The sequence below is a fragment of the Hippocampus guttulatus genome, chromosome 2, assembly GCF_054856545.1.
Source record: "Hippocampus guttulatus isolate MCC_2025c chromosome 2, RoL_Hgut_1.0, whole genome shotgun sequence".
NCBI classification, from domain to species: domain Eukaryota; kingdom Metazoa; phylum Chordata; class Actinopteri; order Syngnathiformes; family Syngnathidae; genus Hippocampus; species Hippocampus guttulatus.
In genome coordinates this window covers 11,698,261-11,721,632 of record NC_141262.1, presented here as the reverse complement: position 1 = coordinate 11,721,632, position 23,372 = coordinate 11,698,261, and the positions used below count along the sequence as shown (strand labels likewise).

General features: G+C 41.5%; 1 protein-coding gene and 1 long non-coding RNA gene across 2 annotated transcripts in view; one reads left to right on the top strand and one right to left on the bottom strand.

Annotated features, from left to right (window-relative positions):
* Positions 1-23,372, top strand: part of pcdh11 (protocadherin 11) — a 171,239-nt gene that overhangs the window by 45,127 nt on the left and 102,740 nt on the right. The gene's annotated exons all lie outside the window — the stretch shown is intronic.
* Positions 7,630-8,064, bottom strand: LOC147208530 (uncharacterized). The gene is made up of 3 exons (XR_015103755.1): positions 7,964-8,064; positions 7,797-7,879; positions 7,630-7,721 (listed from the first exon to the last, which is right to left on the bottom strand). It is a non-coding gene; the product is annotated as an uncharacterized LOC147208530 (long non-coding RNA).

The following is a 23,372-nucleotide window of genomic DNA, read 5'->3' as shown; positions in this document are numbered from 1 at the left end:
TAGTAACCTATGAACAACTGCCGTGATGGCTGACTTGAACAGGCTGTCTTCCCGTTAACTGCTGCCATAACAGCAGACGTGACCAAATGCCTTGCAGGAAGTGTCGGTTATTTCCGTGTTGCTGTACCATGGCTTCAACAGTGCGTATTTTGATATGTCCCTATGCAAAAGAACTCCTTGGTGGAAAAAAAATAGGGTCAACACAGAGAGAACTGTGTGAGTAAGTTAACTAATACTACGCTGCTGTCATGATTCGGTTTGGGACCAACAGGTGGCACTGTAGGGCTCCCCCTGCAGCTGCACACCTGTTGGTCATTAGGTAATTAGTGCTTTAAAAGGACTCCCAGCCCGACCACTCATTGTCGGGTCATTGTTGCTTTTTGCTGCTGTCATGTTTGTTTGTGGCTGTTGGTATGCTACTGTTATGTTTGTTTCAGCCATGTTTTGTTCATGTTTTTGTTATTGAGAGTTTTTAGTTTCTTCCATGGTTTTTGTTTGTTACTTTGGATTTGCTTTGTTTTCATGACTTTGTTTGGGATTTAGTTTTCTGTGTTTTATCAATACACTTTTAATTAATTTTTCAAACAAGACATACAATTGAATTGTGTTAAATATGATGCTTTTTATTGTTATAAAACAGCAAATTGTATTGTTTTAATAAGTTGCTATTGTGTAGCCCCAGTATGATAGTGTTGTAATTAGGACATTTTTAAAAAAGTATCTTCAGTTATATGAAAGTGACATCTCCACACATATTAACGATAAACTTTTCCAAGATATGCTGAAAGTCTAAGTTAAGTTCATCCATGAGGTTGGTGTGTTTGGAAAAAATGAGTACCCCATCCTCTGGTGCTCATTCGAGAACGACGCCAAAATGTTTGTGTACTCCTTGTTGTTTTTATCACTAAACAATACCAAATAAAGAACACTAATTGGTTGATGTACATCAAACATTGATCAATTCACTTTAATGCAAAATAAAAATTAATCCGGTTAATCAATAAAAGAATTAATTCCAAACATATCCGATAATGATGGCCCTTTTTTGACACACTATATACGCAATATATATGCATGATATACAGTTATCTTTTGGTCACTACCTGTATGGTGCTGGTCAGATGACACAATTTCCTCGGAAATTATTCTTTTATTATTAAGACAAATGTGACAGCTGAGATGACTGCTCAACATGATTCTCAGGCATTTGCCATTTGCTGTTCTTTAAATGGCGTCACTACTGAGAATGCAGGTCGGTGAAGGAGAAAGCGCTTAGCAGAAGACTCTTTTAAAGGGTGCACTAAAAGCCAGAATCCAGATTGCAGAATTTAAAGGTGTCCTGTTACCTTTAGTGAGGACGATTTAACCATCAGTATATTTGGTTGTAACAGATCTAATTTATTGGCACATGATTATCATCCCATATTCTAAGCTTCAACCTTGAAAATGGGAATCTGCTGAGGCAGTGAGACTGGATCTTTGCGATATTTCCTGGCATCTTCAGAAAAGACTTGCATGGGGGCTGAATAGGGGGAGGGAGGCGTAATGCGACCACATTTGCCTTGTGAAGATAACACTTTAGAGGTCATTTGAATGACTGTGTAAATGTAAGCCATGCAGTCTGCTCCTCTTGATGTGCGGGTGATGTACTGCTCTTATAAGCGCGTGCATTTTCTGTCAACATAGGCTTTCATTGTGTGACACTGGCTGGTTGATGATGAATGGTTGATCACCCTGTCGAGTGCCGAGCCACGCTTTCACTTCATGTACACGCACAGCGATCAGCCTCTACAAGAAGTACACTTGAGCATCATAAGATCCGATACCTGAGCGGCATCAGTATGATGCAAACCTAGTCACGTTAAGTTTTGATGGCTACCAGAGAGGTATGCATTTGACAAAATATGCATTCTTATTGTTGTAGTTTGCAGTGGTGTGCACCAGCACTGTGTCACACTGCGAAGTATTTGTAGTGCATTATCAAAAGTGACCGTGATTACATCCTCCCCAAAGCAAGCGAATGACATGGGGCTTCTTAGTAGTCTTTCTTTTTCTCTGAAGTTTTCTCACAGACGCCATTCTCAAAGAAAGTAGTAATTGAACTTGAGTGACGACCAAATCAATCAAGCTTATAGAGCACCTTTCGTACTTTAAAAAGCAACGCAAGTGCTTCACAGAATAGCTAATAAAAGATGACAAATTGTCACAGTGACTTGTATACTCATGGCAATATCAGATAACAAATAAATAGAATATGGGTATGCAAGATACGATTCTACCAGGATTTGTAACAAGCCAAACAAGACTAAATTGCAACGATGCCTCTCAAGCTTATGGAGAAGAATTATCAGGTGAAGTATATCCAGAAATGGAAACCCGCAACCACCCTTAGCATTGTGGGCTGAAATTTCTTCTCAAAAGGAACCGTCCTTGACTACTTTCAGAACAAAGCATCAAACACGCTGCGAGTCACCACACACATTCCTCAGCAACGTGAAGATTGTTTCCTTTTATCTGATGAATTGTGTTACCAAAGGACTTTTTTTCCCTTGCCTCTGTTTTTCTTCGAACGTCAAGTGTCAAAGTCGTTTTCACGATTTTAGGGGCAAGCAGAGTTAAAACAAAGGCGTGCGCCGCTATGATGAAAATACATTTTAAGCGATGTCTTGAGGAGAAACAGCAGGAGGAAGAGATTGGAAAATGAGGCTATAAGGAGGGCTTGCCATCAGTAAAACAACGATTGACTCATTTAATTGCTCCAAAACTGTGTCTCTTCATACAAACTGGGGATTTGGCACAAAACACAAACATGTGTGAAAATTAATAAGCTATTGAATAATGGCCTGCCAATCAAAAGATGAGCTCAGGATTTTGGACGAGGATGCCCCTTTTTACCAATATGTGAAGCCATCGGTTTACCTTGAATGAAAAGCAGGCCGTATCCCACACAGATCCCATGTGTGGCTTACTTAAGACCGATTGGAGCCTCAATTGCGCTGGCAGGCGAACTAAAGTTTGGAAAGCAAAGCATCTCACACTGCACGGTTATTGTCTTACTCCCGCTGGCTCAAGGCCCATTTTTTTGAAGCAAGAAGCAGCTGATGTGTCTTTACTTGTAGGCACGGTTTGTAAAAATGGGTACAGTATTGAAACACTCCACTTTTGGCATTCACAGACTGACTCATTCCTCTGTGTAATATCTGATTTTCCTGTGCGTTTACTATGAAATAACATAACACATAGCCAGCCTATTTTGCAATCCAAAAAAGAATAGCAAGACAATCCGTTGTCAGACTTTCATCCATGCACAATAAAAATAACTAAATTGTCAATTGTGCTTAAACAGGCGTACGATGTGCATAACAGAGAACATTGTGTTGCTGGGATAATCCCTTCGAAGATTTACCCTGATGTTGCCTTGAGGCGGGGATAGAGGGAGCGAGAGCTCATTCCCCCGTGTGTGTCTCTCTATGGATAAATTGTCACTATCGCAGCTCCTGATCAGCCCCGCTTAGTTACTGTATGTTGCATTGTATTCTTTGATATTCCAGCTAATCCATCAAGTGAAGAGATTTTGCTTCTGATTAAGGTGACTCGATGAACTTCTAACGATGTGCTGCTATTGTGCGTCACCCCGCGGCGTTTTCTTGATGTGAACCACTGCAAGCGTGCACGTACGCCTATTTTTCTGCAAGGTGGCTGTATTCATCTCTCATGGGCAGTTTTGACTGTCGCATGATCGCTAGACTTGCTTCCCCCAAGATAACTCAAAAGACCCAGGAGGCAGTTGGCAGCCCAACTATGGGCGCAACTAAAAAGAACATTACAAGCTCATTTTTAATAAAGTATGAAAAAACAGAAAACTAATTCCCCACAAAACTCCACATTCGGATGGAAGTGAGCCCTAACTGCACCAACTGCTCCAGACAGTGCACTGTTGCTCTCTTTGTAAATCTGATGAGTATCACCCATTGGTTGAACTCTAACCAAGAGAGAGGTAGTTTTAAGATGTTTTTAAAACATGTTTTTTATTTGGATGAACCTATGGTGAGGAGTTCCGAGGCGTGAAACAGCAAACCATTATAACCGCAGGCAGCTGTTTTCACTTCATAGATTCTGCAGGAACAGAATTCGGAACCTTTTTGAACCAATCACTGGCAAAAGCTTCTTTTTTTTTTTTTTTTCCCAGTCTCCTTGAGTGCTGTCACTAGTTATTACAGGGCATGCTATTTAGCAAAAGTGCATTTGCAGTTTGAAGAGCATCGGGAGATATTAGTGACATGTAATTGCATTACCTGTAGGACTGATGGCGCCAGTTAAAACGGCTGGCCCCAGGTCAGGCTGTGTTGAAGGCAACTGCTCCTTTCCAGGTTATTCGTCATGTGTCCGAATGAAATCTTTTGTCGACTAAGTGATTTTCTGACAGCTTTAAGCTCTCCACTCACTAGCCCAAATACCCTTATTCCCTACGCAATCGAACATCTCACCATTAATCCACTTTCATCCGTGTGAAATTCAAACAATGACAGAATAATAATGGTGGTTAATGCAGCCAAATTTTGATTGCACAAAATCTGATTCCTTCTCATTACCTCACAGCCGTGTTGATTTGTGGCTGCGTGTATAGCTAGCAGGAGTGTAAAAAAATGTCCCAGTGATGCAATCCATACTAAGGCAGGCCAGCTGCAGGTCTTTCTTTGGCATTATTCCATTCAAAAACCCCAAAAAGAGCCATCGCATCTGCATCCTATCACCATTTGGTTGATCCTGAACAATCATAAATTACAGTAGGATATTTCCAGCCACAGCTTTACGAAGCAGACACATAATGGGACTTTACAATGTGCACCTCTCATAGTCAAAGTAAAGCTGCATCTCTCAGACAGTCCAATGCCGTTCACCAATTGCCAGGGGCACTTCTTGATGAGTGAGAAAACAATAAAGCGAAAACTGTGAAGTGACCCTCACAGGATATTTCTCCAGCCCTCTCTGTTTCCACTTAGAGATTTAGTCTGGACTGGAGGGTCTTTTTTTCTTTTTACCTCAGTCCTCACCTACTTCCATGGGACTCTCATCTCGGGCATAGCATTCCACTTTTATTGTGCAGGGAGTGGCAGCAGCAAGAGACGATGGTCCTCAGAGACGACTGAATGTTTTTCATATTAAACTGCAGAGAGGAATGGAGAAGAGGCTTAAGATCCCACCGCTGAGATGACTTTCATTTTCAATGTCTTCATGAAGACGGTGCGGTATCTCTCCATGCTCTGTGATTTTATGCCCATTTGCAGTCACACTCCCTTCCCTCATTTTGCTTTCACCCTCCTCCACATTATCCTCCACCCCCTGATGTGCCTGCACCCTTCCCTTGCCCTCACTTACTTTCCTTCCAACTTCCATTTTATCCCTTCTCTGCATCACTTTCTTCACTGAGTAAAAATGTCTGCTGGCATTTCTGGTCACATTAATATTAGAAAAGACTTGAAGCTAATAAATTGCTTTCTTTCTTCCAATGACCCATAAGGAGTGGTGATGATAAAACAACCTCTCTTTTGTTGTGCACCTTTGCCTTATGGAGAGTGGTGGAGATCAGGGAGGGGGGGGGGCAGATGTTTGATGTTCAGATTAATCTTCAGGGAGTCTCACCTATTGGGACTGTTAACCTTTAGCCGTACAGCTATAAAGCAAGTGAGTTCCATTAAAATACATAATGTATGAGGTGCCGAGATTGCACGCCATTGATCAGCACTTGAATAAATTGAGTTGAAATCTTATTAACATAACCAGTTACACATGAAGTGAGATGACTCAAGTGGAGTATAACACCTGCAGAAATTAGCCAGCGTTTTTGAGCTTGAGTTGTGAATGGACGGCAATTTACATCAAAACCTAAGCAAATGAAAATATAACTGGTCTAGTTTGTCAATAAAGCGTGTTGTTTTCTCCTAACCACTCGCATTGTCTTCAAAATGAATAATTGAGCCACATGCGACGCACGGAATCGGTGTGGAGGAAATTCCTACTCTCCGTAGTACGCATTGCTGCTGCAATGACCAAAAAAATTCCTAGAACGCGATATCGGTTGAAATACAAAAACCTTAATTTCGAAACAGTCATTTCTGTTTGTGTCCACTAATATTGGAATGGTCCCATATTTATATATATATAATCTTACCTTTCTTGCTGTTGTTGTCATGGCATTAGTCTTCCTTTTGTCAACCGTTGTCAAGTTTAGTGTGTACATGCTCGTGTGCCCACTTGCACCCATAGTGACTCCCCCAACAATCCCACCCGTTTGGCAAATCCCATTTGAGTCTTCAGCACGAAGCATGTGCCTGTTTTCGCCTTTTAAAGCAATTAAAGTTTGACCTGTTGTCATGACAGACAGCCTTGATCCTTTGAGACTGTGTTGTGGTCTTACTCAGAAGAACATGCCGCATAGAGAATTATTTTACAAAATGTTTCCCCACCCCTGCTCCCTCTCGTATCAGGAATAATTAGGGCAATTAATTCAGGTGGGTACCCAGTACAACATATGTGTTTTCAGATAATCTGCAGAGGAGGCTTCATCATTCGGCCCCATGCAGACTGGGAGATGACCCAAATTAAAAATGTGCTTCCCCCACTTCCTCCCCCAAGCCTCTCTGAATCGCTCGTCCCAGCCCACCCCTTCCTAAGGTCTCTGCCAGCATCCCCACAACAACACTGTGCACAACCAGCCAGTGGTAGACTCTCTTTTATGCAGAAGTCAGAGTGGTCAAAACTTGCACGTCTCACTTACTGTCTTCTTTTTCATCATATCGTATGGAGCGCTCCGTTGCAACTCCGGTGTGGTTATTCGAAGAATGCTGATGGGCAGACCCCCGGAAGGAATAATAAATGGAAAAAATGATTCAGTCATTGGTACTCTATATCTAAAAAATGGCTTGCATAGGCTTGTTTGTAATCATCTCAAAGGGGGAATGTTGTGCCTTAGCATTGAATGAGGGATATTTTATTTATTTCAATGAGATTTGCAAAACAGTGTCCAGTTTAGCACATTAACTGCACAATTGTCACTCCAGTGAGGGAAGTGCTGAAATACAGTAATTATTCTCTAGTACGGACTCGTGTTTGCGCTGTCCAATTTGTCCTGATAACAGAAATTCCTCATTTGGGAAATGAGCATGGTACACGTCCTTTATGAACCTGCAAGTATGTTGACAAAATGCACGTGTAACAACACAATCAATAAAATACAAAATATACTGTCCAAAAACTGTTTATATAACAAAAACTGCAATACAGGTGTATCCAAAAAAAAATCGCAACAGTAAAATACGTACAGTATTTTAATGTTTATTTTTTTCTGTCTTGGGGGAAAAAAATATGTATTTTGGATTGTTTTGTTGGATGCATTCTTTGGTTTATGACAATGCTTGCCTGCGTGTCATACAGTTTTCTTGCTAGTTGCAAGTAACTGTCCCGTTGATCACCGATGTCTGGTAATTTTTGTGCATACTGAAGGATTTTTGTTGCCATTTGCATTGCTCCCTTGCTGGATGGTGGCTTGTCATCAGGAGTTGAATCGATGCCTTGTTGTTTAAAGTTTCGTAGATTTGAGTCTTTCCGACTCCAAGTGTCTGCTGGATCTTTTTAACTTTGTGTCCAGCCTCGCTCAAACGGATGCATTTCACTCGCTCCGCTCCAGTTGTTACAGTTCTTCTACGTTTCGATGCGATGATCTACACGACGTAAGTGAATAAAGTTAAAATCTTTCGCAATTACAGTAAAACGCACGCCAATAAAAAGTCGCTTACACGTCTTCGTTTCGAATCTGATGAATGAAAACGGCGAAGCGAACACGTTTCTTCGGTCGTGTCGAGTGGGTGCTGCTTTTAAGCTAGTGCCGCGTTATACAGGACGTAAGTGAATAAAGTTAAAATCATTCACAATTACAGTAAAACGCACGGCAATAAAAACTCACTTGCACGTCGTCGTTTAGAATCTGATGATCGAAAAACGCGAAGTGAAAACTTGTTTCAGCGTTGTGTCTTTTCCGTCGCATCGGGTGGGCGTTGCGTGTATTTAAGCTCCTGCGGCATTACACCTCCATCCGGGTTACGGGTAGTGGAATTTCCGCTTACGCAACTTCCAGTAACATGTAATATCGTAGTCAAAATGTTAATGCATAGGTTTTTATTCCGGGTGAAGGATATTCCTTTCCGTAGAATTCCGGGGATGGGAATATTTACTGTAGTCCACTACAGAAGACATGCTAACAAGACTTTCAGTTATGGTGGCAGCGGCTGCACACAGAGTCAAGAGTGTGGAATATTTAAGATCAATATATCATTTATTTCACTTGGAGTCTATAATAGGCCGGCAATCGCAGGCTCCATTACTGAATGTGAAGGTCCAGACTGCTGACCAATCCCACCTAATGAAAACAAATGCACTTGCAGGCCATAGAGAAGAAATACACCTTGGACTACGCAGTTAACATTGCGGTGCCATTTGCTGTGGCGATGGTCTATTCAAAAGGACAGGCTTAACAGCTCAAGTGCGTAATTATATGTGAGCATAGAGCAGGACAGCCAAAAATGGCCTCATAGGAGACTTTTACCCAAAGCCAAAAAAGATTGCAGTCATTATATTATTTAAGACTGCAATGTACAAACTGTATGCGTCCGTTTAAATGATAGGCTTATGAAATATTTTACTCTTAGCTGTAGTACATTATACGGTCTATCAACAAACCCCAAGTTCACTTGCATCGTGCAGGGTGTGGGATTCTGCAACTGGTTTTGTGCTGTGCTGAATCTAATTTGGCTCTGATTCCAAATGACAAATTGCGAGAGAATGGTGTCGCCACAGCCAAGATGTTTGTCTTATTGAAATGCCAAGTTACAGTACATCATGTGATTGTGTCTGTGTGTGTGTCGGTTTACCCGAATCTTTATTATTTTTTTTACATTTATGACAATTATTTGCATTCGATTTTGGTCGCATATTTGGATGGTCCAGTTATACTTTGTATGTTTTGTGTGCAATTGTTGGGAGCACACATTGTTTCTCATCTACTTGTCTCTCTGTCTATTTGTGTTTTCACAGTCTTAGTCATGTTGATACCATGAGGAGATGTATTGTTTTCAACATCAGAGCGCAAAATAGATCAGCACTATTATTTTCAAAGTGACATTGCTGATCTAACATCACTTTTAGCTTTAGATCAGTCTAAAAATGGAGAAAAAAGAAGGACATCTTTTGTGATCCCAGATCAGCGCACCTTCTATGAGAGCTGTTTTGATGAGCAGCGTTCCAGATTAGATTAGAGGCCCTGCACTGATGATCGTAATCCATCATCTTGTAAACAGCGGAAATCTATGACAATGTAGTTGTACAAACTCTGTCATAAACCCTTAGCTTGCCCGTGTTCTGATTTTCATAACTACAAACACAATAAAGAAGTACAAATCTAAGCGTGTGTGGCAGTGTGTTTCATAAAACTTAGAGGAATTTGATTTTCGACCATGACAGAAAGTATGTTGAAAGACTCAAACCCCCTCCTCCACCCACCCATTTCCTGCCTGCTTTTGGTTTCTCCCACTCAACTTTCACCTTACCACCGCAAACAAAACAAAATGTGCAGCACTTCCATTTCTTCAACCAAGATTCAAGATCAAACGTATGAATCTGGATCTTTTGTCAAATGTTTCGCCACTTTGGAAAAGAGACAATGTCTTTGAACATGATTTTTATTTTATTTTTTCCCCTTCCCAGTGCAAACTGCTGTACGTCTTCTCAGTGGGCGCGAGGGAATGAGTTGCTCAGGCAAGGAGCACAAATCTTTTGTTTTTGCCATGTGTCATGTTTCTGTCAGGTGTGGCAGCTCATCAAGCTGAAATAATGAGGCCACATTCCATGTTTAGTGACAGCACTCTTTATTTTTTGATGAGCATAATGTTGTTGTTTTTTTCCCAGATTGTGTTTGTGTGATCCAATTACAAGCCCTTGGTGGTGTTTACATTTATAATACCCGCAACAATAACCTTAAGAAGGGATCCTTATTTTTCCAACCATAAAGAAAGCAATTCAAAATAGAAATAGAAAATGTGTTCAAGAGTCCGCAAAGGTTGAATCAATGTGACTTGTTCTTGTTTGTTGAAAGATGTCTCACCTTTAATCCAAAAAGGCTTCTTCAGCTGTAAATGTTGAGGTGTGACGTCACTCTTTGATACCTTGGTGGGTCTGTCCCGTTTACATCACGTTGGTCTCGTTGGTTTATTAATCTCGACAATATACCTCTATGTGCCATCACATCGAAGAGGACTTAGTCTCGTTGCCCAAACGAACTCAAGTTGTTTAAAGTTTAATGCATAAGTGCCATTTCATATTTAAACACCGTTTGATTCGAACCACGTCCCTTTAGTTGTGTGTACATCAAGCTCAAACCTAATTAACGCTCTATCCACCGTGATGAGGCGATGAGAGGTGAATGTCGATAAGCACAGTTGGGGAGAGCTCTGCAACACATGCCCTGCTAACGTGCAAATCTAAATAATTGACATTATACGTGCTGTGCAGAATGAATAATCAGATAATAAATAACACCTCCAGATCATAGCTTTGGGTGTCTCATTAGAAGGCAAGCTGCGCAGCTCTATGCCTTGGAATGAAAGTCAAGTGAGGCAATCGCAATAATTACAGCAGCGAGGAGTAGTGTGTGCTATGGGGATAGGTGGGTGCGTTACGGAAGGTAATGGGGAGGGAGGCTCTGGCTGTCTACAGGTGCCTCTGATTAACCGTAATTTGGGCGGCCCTCCTTTTTTCGCATACTGTGTCTCTGATGCTGTAGCTAGCCTGTGTAAATGAGCTCTACAGCCGTGGCGATGATGCCCCACAGGACAGTGCCCGGAGAGCCGTAATTAGCACTCCAGTGCACCAGTCCGAGGCCCCCGACTGAGACCCCCTCCCCACTTCTGCAGCAAACCTTCCATATCGACCTTTCACTTCAACAAGGGTGAAGTCATCCCCTCTCGGTTAAGAACGACGTCCAAGCCCGTGCAGCAGCAAGGGAACCCCAGCTCCCCTAACCAAGCTTTGCATCACTCACTTCACGTGGGCGCAGAAAGTGAATGCAGAAGGAGATCAAGTTGCAGCACAGCCGGAGGAGCACCGGTGTGGCACAAAAACCAGCAGAATGGAGTGGCGGGTGTAGAACAGGCCAGGGAGGGAAAATGGTCAATGATTGGTTGAGAGAGGGGATGGGGAATTGAGGTATATAGGTATATATATATATATATAGACTGATGGAGCTGGTGCAAATAAAGGAGCAATAGATTACTTAATAGATAACTTGGGCCCACGGTAGGTGGGTAGAGAAAAGTGAGAGGAGTCTGCACGTCCGCTGAGGTCTATAAAGAAGGCTTGGTAATGAGAGGTGGGAGAATGTCAGAGTCCAAGGTGAGGAGAGGAAAAGAGGATAAGAAAGGAGAATCATTTGACAAAATATTATCTTTCAGTGGCAGAATCTTCGGAAACTGTGCTACTTTACTTTTGCCATCTCAAACAGGTAGGAGGTAGTGGGGAGCATTACCCCTGAACAGGGAGCAGAGAGGTTTTGAACCACCTCATCTTGCGAGAAACTCTTCAGACATGCTGGCTTTTATAAGAAGACAAACAACACAGTAAAACAAAAGAAACACAGCGATGCTTTCAAATGAAAGAACTCACAGAAGCCGTGCATGCATCAGATGTGTTTTTTAATCACAATTCGATTTGCATAACAATGAAAGAGCCCGCATGCTGACAGCGAGATGAGTCGTGAACATTCTGTAAGTGGATTATTCATGATTAATTATGGCCATGAACGGTTGTCAATGTTCAGCCATGATTCAATGTGTGCAGACTCATTGTTGTTTGTGGTGTTTTGAATACTGTTTGTGAATGCCTGTGTGGGTCTGGCAGGCTTTTCTGAAGTCCGGGAATAAAGACGACCTTCATCCTCTTTCATGTGTGCCGAGTTTATTCTCCAGTCAGCAGCATATGTTGCGGCTCTACACTCTCCTCACATTTCCAACTTGTATATCACGTTGGTTAAAATGGTATGCTTCTCTAATAACAGGTATTAATACTTTTTTTTCCAAAAAGTGGAAATAAGTGTGCCACCAGTGTACAATGATAGAAAATCGAAACAACACAATACGAAACAATACTGCGACATCTGTATCAGAGATGATTAGCACGGTGGGGAGAATTGGCCACTGTGTCTTATTTTAATTGCCTTGTCTTTAAATAACTCCGTTTGGCTTCTTTCATCGAATAGAACCTCTGCTGGAACCCCCAAAGAAATCTTTCTCGGAAAATAGGTCCATCAGGGAATAAGGATTACATGATTATTGTTATTATTGTCTTGTGAGGGATTAGGGATTTGTTTTAACCGATGTGTGGAACCCAGTAGAAGTGACATCATTGTGGTATTGTCCTCTTATCTTGATCTTCTCCTCAAAAGTTGCAGTCCTCTCAAGTCCAAAGTGATGCTAAGACATTAACAAGAAGGCTCTGTCAATCATTGCAGTAGTTTACAAGCAGGAAGAGACCTTCCACTCCTACCCATTGTAAAAACGCACATGACAAATATATCCGGTGGTGGCAGTCCATTCCAGTGTTCATGTATATGTTTGAGACTTACTTAAATGTTCAACCTTCCTCAACTTAATGCAAAGGGTATTTTTATGATTATATTATTGTAACGTTATTCTTGGAGCATGACTTGATCCGTTTTTTTTTTCTTTTTTGTGTGGCCGAAATGCATGTTCATATAGTAGAAGGCTGAACATCGCTGCATCTTACTGAGAAATTCTATTATTGTTTGTTTCAATAAGTTAACAATGATGTGAGAAATACATCTTGAATATAGTTAAGCCTTCTTTTACAGGATGACTCAAAAGTGATCCTTGAATCGAATCCCATTACATTGTGTACCTAATGAACTGTCTAGTGAGTTTATATTCAAGATCAGATGTGTGTTATGTGTCCAATGGCACCAGCGCAGAGTAAACGGAGCAGACAGCATGACAGCTCACAGCCGCAACTGACCTTTGGGTTCTGATCCCATCGTGTGTTTCACTGTGTTGGCTCTGATAAAGCCTTACCGCTCCTTTGTACTGATCTATAAAAGCTTTCCCAAAGATGCTGCTAATGATGGGTTAGAATCAAATATCCAAGCCATTCCATGGGCACAGCCTCTGTCTCCACCAATGACAGTTCGATTACTTGTTTACAAGGCCATGAACACACTTTTGGTTGACAGCCTACCACTGTTTTGGCATGTACAGCATGGTGGTTTGAAAGATGTGGAAGTCCGTGAACTATAATTTCCCACAATGTTCTTGTCATTCCACTCAATCTCAGCACAACAGAGGTTTTATGTTCTTAGTGTATGCAGAGATTGACAAGGCAGGCTTTGGAGCTCTTTATGACAACTTATTCATCAATTCTTCAAGAAAGAAATTACTTCAGTAATTAGCTTTTGAGATGCCTAAAGCCATTTGTGCATGCCATATACTCTGTGTATATTGAGTATGTAGGCTACAAAATATATATGAGATATATACTGTATATATACAGTATATATATGAGAGCTGTCAGTTTGTTTTTATTGGCATTAATTTAAATGAATTTTAACGGGATTAAATTTTTTCTCGCAAGATTAACACGGCACGTCACAGCGGATGTTACGTTGCTCTATAAATAAACCAGAAACAAAACAACAAGCGCGCTGCATAGGTCCACGCACGCTTGTTTTGCCAGCCACTGCAGCGCGAGACACCGAAAATGGATACTTAAAGAGTTTATGAATGGAAAGTTTACTTTTAAAAAGTTGCCAGATTGCTCCACTGACAAGACCAAAGTTACCTGTATCATACAGGTATACGATGTATGCCACTGACGCGATTGTTACTTGTTTGGAGGGGGTTTACCACGACGCGGCACCTCTGGCCAGCTGCATAGATATATAGACATTATGTGTATATATACAGTGTGTGTGTATATATATATATATATATATATATATATATGTGTGTGTGTGTGCAAGTGTGTTTTCAGGGCCTTGAGGATTAGTGGGTCAGAGAACGGTCGTATACAACATAGGTGTATGTCCCCAGCCTGGCCAAAGGGCATTGTTTTACTTGTGATGGGCACTGGCATCCACGATGCCCTCTTCATTTTACATTGTGCCTCATCAACTGACAACGCCTGCTTGCCCCCCAAAATAAATTAATAAAAACGCAACCAATTATATTATTTATGCATGACAAGCAGCTTGCTCTTTCTCTCTCTGTCTCTTTGTCTCTATCCCTCGGGAAACACATTTATGACTAAAACCCCATTCTGCCTACTTGTCAAGTTCATATGCGGCTTAGATTCCCCAGACTGAGGGGTTTGGTGGATGCTTCCCTGCTTGCTCTTGGTGTAAAACACATAGCTGGCACAAGCAGTGCCATGGGGAGGCTGAAGCACAGCTGGTCTGATTGTGCTCTGGCCTTAATGGTTGAAGTCTCTGCCATCAGTGTTCAAGGAGCAGTCACACATGTTAACCAGGCCCATACAAGGGAAACTGATTGGACCTTTCCATATTTGTTTCCAATCAAACCCTAATTTACACTTGGGCTGGAAAAATGCTTTTGCTGTTTGGTGAGCTGGGTAGAAAACAAAGGCTTGGTTTCAGCATTCAACGAGCCACTTGGGCTTGATTTGCTTTAGGTTTGCGCGTGTGTAGGCAGGCGCAAACTTGATCATAGGGTGAAAACAAGTTGAGTTTGTTTCACTTAAGTTGAGCTCATTTTGTGTGTCTGGTCCCAACACCGGTTGTGAGAGAGTGAACACAAGTTAGAACATTATTTTTGGGATCTTAGTAAAAGATTGTGATCTTAAATAATGTGCAAAACACACACACACACACACACATCGATGGCATATGCAATCTGTTAGCACTAAACCACAATTTAGCACCTGCACTTTGTCATCTTGGTACCGGTAAATCAAGCCCTCTGTGTTTTGGGCAATCAAAGTGGTCAATTTTAACAGGTTTGATTGTTGGGTGCAGCGTGGTTGGTGCCGGTCCTTGCACACTTATCAATAAATGTAGAATTGCGTTAATCACACGCAGGATATTAATCCTAAACATGGTTGCAAAAGGCAGAGGCGAAAAACAAAGGTTGTCTGGAAGGTGGAATTTGTGCACCTCTACAGGGAGAAGAGTTCACAGCTCATCAAAGCAGAACAGCTTCTCTGTAAGTTGTGAAACACGAGCTGATTAGCATGCATTTACCAATTTCCCTTAAATGTTACTTCAACACAAGTCACAGGAAGATACGACAGGAATATCCTGAAGTGCAGACACTTTGGTCATGCTTAACATAATTTGTCCAAATCACGTTTGCCCTGACCATAAGAAACACTCAATAACAACATGAATCTAATGTAATTTAAAATACACCTAATGCTCTGTTCACTCAATCAGAGTGAGAACAGCAGCAGTAAAGTGGGGGACTGTTGCTTATAAGCATTCATTCATTCATTTTCCGATCCGCTTTATCCTCACAAGGGTCGCGGGGTTGCTGGAGCCTATCCCAGCCGTCTTCGGGCAGTTGGCGGGGGACACCCTGAACCGGTTGCCAGCCAATCGCAGGGCACACAGAGACGAACAACCATCCACGCTCACACTCACACTTAGGGACAATTTTGAGTGTTCAATTAGCCGACCATGCATGCTTTTGGAATGTGGGAGAAAACCGGAGTACCCGGAGGAAACCAGGTAAACTCCACACAGGGAGCCCGGAGCGGGGATTGAACCCAAGACCTCTGCACTGTGAGGTTGACGCTGTTGCTTATAAGCATAACAGTAAAATAGCATCCAAGCATTTTGAATGAGGGTATTACTTGAAAAATGATGTGATCTCTTTTGTTGCCTTGTGCCCCTTCAAGGGATTGACCTCTCTCTCTCTCTCTCTCTCTCTCTCTCCCTCCATCCTTTCCTGCCTCCCTCTTTCTGTCTGTCTCCCTGTATGTCTGCCATCCATCCAATGTGACTCAACGATAAAAGTAAATGGGCAAGTGGGTTATGCGGTGCCACAAATTCACTTTAAAAGTTGGCAGCTTGGCAAACAAGGGATGCAAAGCAAGACCATCCAAGCTTGAAGCTTTAAGACCTCAAGTTGAGATAGAACTTTAGAAGCACTATAATGCACAACACTTATTGTATTTGAAAGTCTGTGAACTGTTCCACAGTAGCCATATTTATTTGTGGACGGTTTCTTCTTAAATGTTTTAAAAACATACTTTCTTTGTTGAGCTTTTACTGCACACTGCTTACCTTGATGTTTTTCATTCCACACACATGAATTACAAACATTTTTTAAACAAATTAAAATAAAAACAAAACCTAAAACAAAGCAGTTTCAAGGATTTTTTAAAATAACAATCCTGCTCTGAAAACACAATTTTAAAAACAAAATATCAAAAGGAAATAAAAAGGAACAACATTAAAAATTCCACAAATAAAGCAACCCGCACCACCATGAGTTGCCAGTCCGGGAAGCACCATGCTATTTGCCAACAATGTCATTTGGCCTTCTTCAATGACATCAATTTCACTCTACATGAATTTAGAAGATCCTCTTCTGTGTATTCTGTGTAGGTTTATTTTTCTCAAGGGGACCTCATTACAGTATTGACCTGGCTAAGAAAAGAGACTTTACAATGCACGCAATGCACACGCTCAAAACAAACATCCCAAGACAGTAGATGAGCCGCTTTGTGTCGAATTGAAAGCGTCTGCATTGCCAGTTGTCGCCTGCCATGTAGGCGTTCGGCCGGCATAAGTGCCGGACGTTTGTCTCAGGGTGGCTCGCGTAACAGTTGGCCTGCTCCCTCGTCACTGCCTGGATCAGAGAGGCCCACTGCTATCATCCAGGCACTGGCAGCCGCGCGGCAAGGCTTAGAGTGACAAATTGGTCCGAGGGAGTGAGTGACGAGACTGGGCCAAGAAATATACTTTGAAGAGACAAATGCATTCCGGCTTGTGACGAACATGCCACAAGTTTACATCTTTGTCTCCCGCCATGTGGGTGGAGTTGTATCCCAAAGACATTTAAAGAAAGCGAGACTCGTTCATCAAGTCAAAGCCAAAATATGTATCTTGGAAGGTCACCCAGAAAAACATGAATGGATTGGAGATATTTTCAGATTGTAGTCTCTTTTCTTTTTATATATATATATATAGGGCGGGCGGGGGGGGCGACGGGTCCGGCGCGCGACGCGCCCGCGCCCAGTGCGGTAACGCAAACGATCTCGGAGAAGCCGGCGGGTGCCCCGGGGAGAGTTCTCTTTTCTTGGTGAAGGGCAGGGCGCCCTGGAATGGGTTCGCCCCGAGAGAGGGGCCCGTGCTCTGGAAAGCGATATATATATATATAAAAAGAAAAGAGACTACAATCTGAAAATATCTCCAATATATATATATAGTACAATAGAATATAATTTGTCTTTACCTTTAGGGAAATGCCTCGCCTGAAACGCAATTCCCTAGTTTCTCTCTGACAAACAAACCTCCCTTATAAAAATTGGACCACTGCTTACAAAAACAATATTAAACTTCCTTGACATATTTCAGATTATGAAGCCACATGGTATTGAATCCTATTCTTGTTAATCCACTGCAATATTGCACTTGTCAAAACAATCCATGGCAGCAGAGGCTCTAAAGAATTAAAGTGAAGAGAGAGAGGGAAAAAAAAGAACAAACTAAATCTCCAGTTCACGCTGACTGGTGATCCTCTGGCAAGTATGTGATGTTGAAGAATTAGGCATCAGTCCTTTTATGAAGAAAACAATCCTACTCATATAGTGAGGCAAAAAACAAAATTTCCCCAAACCAGCACACACAAACTGGAAACATATTCTCGAAATTGCACACACATTAAGAAAGATCAAGATGTCAAAAAAACCAAACTCCCAAATACTGCATATTTGCCTAGACTTCTAGCACAAAAGGGTGATCGCTGTTCATTTAATGTTTAACCGCTGAATCCTGAATCAGTTCAAATGGTTACTATTTGTATCTACCCCCACAAAAAAAGGAAACATGAAACACTTATGCAGCACTTTAGCAAAACCTTATTTCATCCAAAGTGCTTTTACAAGGTTCATATTCATATTGTCGACCACATAACACTTCGATCATTATGAAAAACGTTCTTCTTCACCCATTTGGTTAAGGGTTTTTTTTACAATACCAATAAAAATATATATCATATCTGTTCTAAAAATTGTGGTTATTCTTGTCTTAAAATATTGAAAAATTACTTTATGCAATTATGCTATGTGGCCGAATATACTTTATTCTTTACTGTTGTATATGTTAGTTGCTCCATGTACAGCACTTTGTATGCAGTGATGGCTGTTTGAAAGTGCTCTATAAATACAGTTGAGTTGAGTTGAGTATTCCATTTTTCAGACTTGATCTTAGTTTTACTGTTTTGTGCTTTCTACTGTCTTCCTTATTAATTTATTGTTTTATTGTTTATTGTTGTATATATGATATTTGCTCCACGTACAGCACTTTGTATACAGCAGTGGCTGTTTTAAAGTACTCTATGAATACAGTTGAGTTAAATTGAGTTTTTGAAAAGATCGCATACACGAGGGGTCCCCAACCTTTTTTGCCCCACGGACCGGTTTATGTCTGACAATATTTTCACGGACCGGCATTTAAGGTGTGACGGATAAATACTACAAAATAATATGCGAAGAGCTGCATGAACACTGGGGGGTTTTCGAGATAAACACGAGGAGCGTCCAATTTGGCCGCAACACTCTGATCGCTACGGTCTTAATGCCTTCAAAATACGATACAACACAAATTCAAAGTGCCTGAAAATCTCAACTCACCACAATGCTGAATCAGTGTGAGCGGAAAGCTTGATTTTCTGCAAGCGGGCGGTCCCATCTCGGGGTAATAGGAGACAATGACACCTGAACTGTGTGCTTCATGTTGAGTCTACTTCGTCATTTTTTTTTAGTCGCCGTTGCTGCACAAAACTCCCGCCTCACACAGGTAGCATGTCGGAAATGGCAACAGTGCTATTGTGGCGATCTCAGAGTGTTCAGCCACAACTTGAATCCAGAACACAGGCAGAGTTGTTGTCTCGAACGTACTTTTGAGGCCGCCGTCATTTGCGATCTCCAGCAGTTTATTTTACTCATTTAGCAAGCTCTGGTGTTTTGTTTTTAGCGTAATCAGTCACGTGACGGAGAAGCGTGGTTTGACGTGTGTCAAGTGACACAGCCAGATGTAACGCAGAATCCGGTATTTTTTCAAAATAAAATATCTTTCGTATTCCAAAATAAATACGACGGAATTAATGTAAGTTCTTATTGTGCGGCCCGGTACCAAATGCCCCGAGGACCAGTACCGGTCCGCGGCCCAGCGGTTGGGTACCCTTGGCATACACGAACCAATGTGCTGACTGCAATACAACTGCACCATGTTCAAATAATTTACTTCATCTCCAAGATTTCTTGCCATACATTGGCCAGGCTTGCCTTCGGACCATCCATCAATTTTCTGAACCAGTTATTGTTTTGGACCAATTCTAAAACCATCTATTTGTGTTGTCCTATTTGTTTAGTTGGCGCTAAGCTAACCTGGGTATTTGCATCCCTGCCATGACTGGTGCGGAAATACATCGTCCGTTGAGGAAAATTAATATTTTGGCCCTGGTTGATACCAGTGACGTCTCATCATCTCATTCAAGTCGGCAAATTATGATTCCACTGCTTTGCTTTTTCTCTCCCCGAACACTCACACACACACACACACACACCCATACCCTCTCAGGATTTCCACACAAATAGAACAACTGTTTATCATATGTTTGTGTTCACATTGTGTAAAGAAAGTTTGTTTGAAACACAGTAGCCATATAAGTTGTAATTGAATTGTTTATCCGGAGGGTTGTTGGCATGTTGGTCAAAGGCAAGCTCCCATGTGACTCCAGAATTCCCTCTCATGTAAATTAGACCCTCTTTCCCTGCCAAAAAAATCATCGCATCGAACTGGTGCCTCGCAAGGTCTACGAACAAGAGACAAGACACTGGATGTTACCCACTCAAAATCCTTCTCTTCACAAACTGAGCAGCCGTGCCAGTCGGTTTCACTACAATTTGGTTTGAAGTGGTGGTGTATGTTGTTTGTCAATACTGCTTTGCAAATTAGGCCCACCCTGGCAATGTTTCAAAGTGTCTGGGCACTCTGCTCAGCTTCACTTAGGCACTGGTTTTTTGAACCACCATCGCCGTGTATGCAGATGCACGGTGCCTGACTACGCTCATATTCAAGATAAACATACGAGGCAGGAAGAAAGATGGAAGGCAGTCTGCGTACGTCTTGTCAGCCTGTCTGTATGCTGTCCTTGTGTTCTTTAGCTTGACTGACACGGTCTATCAATAACGTGTCAGGTAGACAGTATGAAGGCCTTGTTGGTTTTTATCCATTAAAATGATATTCAGTCATTTTTGAGGGGCTTTTTCTACCTGTAAGCAGGCATTATAATGATCCAAGGTTCCGTTACCATTCACATTGACATTTTGTGCTGCTTGAAGCCACATCAAAATAATTGTTTTGATACCGCTCATTTTCATCCTGGCAACGACATTAATTGGGGGTGATGTACACTGAGGATGAAGGCCAGTTTTTTTGAGGGACAGTTTGCGCCACAGAGCCCCCTGGCTCATTATAATACGATTTCAGACTCGGCATCGTGGAAATGGCATTGGTTTGCGGGACAAGTGTTGCGCAAATTGCATGTCCCTTTGATTGTATGTGCTAAATAATAATGCAGGGATTGAAACCCTGCAAAACAGCCCCAGGCTCAGGGTTTTCTAATGAGCAGCATCAGGGTATGTGCGTGTGTGTGTGTTTGTGGTGGATGTGTGAGGGGGGTATAATGCAGTATGATTGAGAAAGACAAATATTCTTCAGTCCATATTTCTGCATCCAAATACCAAAATAATAAGGCTCTCTCAAAACGGGTGACTCAAGTGTGAACATGAAAGAAAAAAAAACATTTCCATTCATGGAAAGGATCATGTGCATTGGTTATTCAATTGGAGATATTGAATAACACGAACGTGTAATATACATTTCATTTGCATGGCACTTTTTTTTTTTTTTTTACTCTGATGCGCAAAGTACTGTTCAGTCTCACCTCTTTCATCACTATAGCGCAGGCCTCTACTCGTTACATTCTGCACTGTCAAGAGCTCCTCTCACCCCGGATTTAGTGCTATGTGCCACCAATTTAGAAAAAAGAAAAAGCCATCACATGATCAAGGGCATTTGATAATCCTTGAACTACATTGTTCCTTTAAACCCAGTGTGAGTGTATTTCAATGGGAGGCAGGACTGTGTTGCAGACAGTAAGGCACTAAACAGTATACAGTATATGCTGTATATAGCTGCTGCAAATGACGTAGCCTGAAACGTTTTAGTGATGACATTAATATATATGACAACACAACACACACAGGCTTTCCCGTGTGTGGAGGTTGAGTTAATGGAGCTTGAAACACAAATGAGAGCTTCTCGTTTATGTTATGCTTGTTGGAGAGGTTGGCATGTTGAATATGAATGGGTTTACAATGTACTGTATATCCAAGTTGTGTTTCATTATGGTAAAACCCACTGTGATATTTTAAGTCTTTTCTGTCTTGATAAATATAGAATGCGTGATATATTTCTAGCATACAACAAAACAGCTGAATATATTAATGTAAAAAAAAGCATGTTTCCAAGAAATCTCACAAAAATGATCATATTTCATTCATCTTTCTGTTCTCGCATTAGCTATTCCAGACCTCATGAAATTACCAAAAAATAATAAATAATAATAATAATGTTGGCACTCTGAAAAGAGGAAAAACAGTAATTATGTAGTGTAATCTGAGACTCTGTAAAGCAAGTATCGTCAAACAAATTTCTGTGCAAAGAGAAAATGTGACTCTTTAGGGGTGTTCACACGGCACACATTTGCTCCGGCGCTGCACCGATGTATTTTGTTGCGATATATTTTGCACCGCAGCAAATTGTGTGGAGCGTTCACACGTACAAAGCCGCTGAGCGTGTCTGCACCGGCACAGCGTCGGTGTAGCCCCACTTGCGTTCACACGGCAGTTTCTGCAGCGGAGCAAAACGACAGAAAACAAATGAGCTGTCGTGTATGTTCTTTTTAAAACGTATACACAACTCAAGCAACTACTGTACAGTCACATCCTTCTCCTTCTCGGTCTCCGTGCCTTCTGCTCGAGAGTGACCGCCCCCGAAAACGTAAATCAACGATGACTTCAATGACACTCAGAAAAGCAAATACGTAATGCGCAAAAAAAGAAAATCAAGAGAGGAAATCACAAAATAAATTATATGGGGGCCGGGGGGTTGTGGACACACAACAAAGGAACAAACTACACAAACAACTCCGAGACAGTCCAGTCTCCTACAAAAGGAAAGATGTTACCAGCCAAGTCTTGTGTCGTTATTAAACAAACACATGACGGAAGTCCGACAGAGCGCGAAAGCAACGCATTCTCGCCGTACGTAAACTCTTCACAAGCATTTGCTCTGGAGCAAATTTAACCCAGTTGCGTTCACACGTGCAAATTTACACCGGTGCTGCTTCGCTAACAAGCATTTGCTCTGGAGCAAATTTTTAAACCACCTCCCTGAGGTGGATCAAATTTGGTCCGGTGTAAGCTGTTTTCTGGGGCTACGCCGGAGCTAATTTGCACGTGTGAACGCTCTTCTGGGGCAGCCCCGGCGTAGCACCGGACCAAATCTTACCGTGTGAACACCCCTATTGTCCTCTTGACCATTATCTTCTCTTAATTTGTGTCCTATTTGTTTTCCTTATTTGAAAAACGTACACTACAGGAATATCAATGGAAATATCACAAAACAGAAGACAATACATAGTTTTATAATACAATGTTGATGTCATTAGCACTTGGTTTGAAGTTTCCATTTGGCTCCTTGCTGTGTGTGAACTGAATGAGTGAGAATCAGGACTGTTTTGGGAACTCATTTTTACTTGTAAATACGTTATCTTCTGTCGTATTTGCAGTCTTAGATTACAATGGCCGTGGATGGTCGGATGCCCACACTTATTTTTACCTTTAATTTATATTTTTAAATAAATGTCATGGAAAATGGATGGATGGATGTCATGGGGGCACTGTGTAAGGTAAATTCGATGTGAATTACAGCATGCAATTTAAAGTACCGGTAAACAAAATTACTGGACCCCACATTTTTTCTTTTTTTTTTGGTTGTGGTGTTG